Here is a 477-nt window from a genome sequence, read left to right as displayed (position 1 = left end):
ATTTCAAATCATTAAAAATTAAAATTGTATCAATTAATCCATACTGGAAAAACTGATAGGTGTCAGATGGGGAAGCCTCTGGAAATATAACCAGCTTTGTTAGCTGTTCTTTGGCAATAGGATAATATCCCAAGATTGCCCTTTTTTCTTAAGTCCAATTTAGGACTATGTTAAGGGTTTCTCTGAGATTTGATCTACAGACCCTTTTCTTTTCCTTGATTTCGGCCCTTGTAGGAATGTTTCTTATTATTCTTGTTCTCTGGGTTTGAATTGGAGCTTTATCTACTCTTTTTAGGGTTTGCTCTGGATGAAGAGCTTCATATTCACTGAAAGATTCCTTTGCTTCTTCCATTGTTAAAAACCCTCCTTTATGAATTATCCTTGATTGATGTGTAAATGGTGCTGCTTTTTCTCAGGCATCATATACTCCTTTCATGGGGCCATCACATAATATTTTTTGTCTTGTGTGGATTTTTT

Source organism: Arachis duranensis, chromosome 2, assembly GCF_000817695.3.
Source record: "Arachis duranensis cultivar V14167 chromosome 2, aradu.V14167.gnm2.J7QH, whole genome shotgun sequence".
NCBI classification, from domain to species: Eukaryota; Viridiplantae; Streptophyta; class Magnoliopsida; order Fabales; family Fabaceae; genus Arachis; species Arachis duranensis.
Note: the sequence above shows the minus strand (reverse complement) of the source record.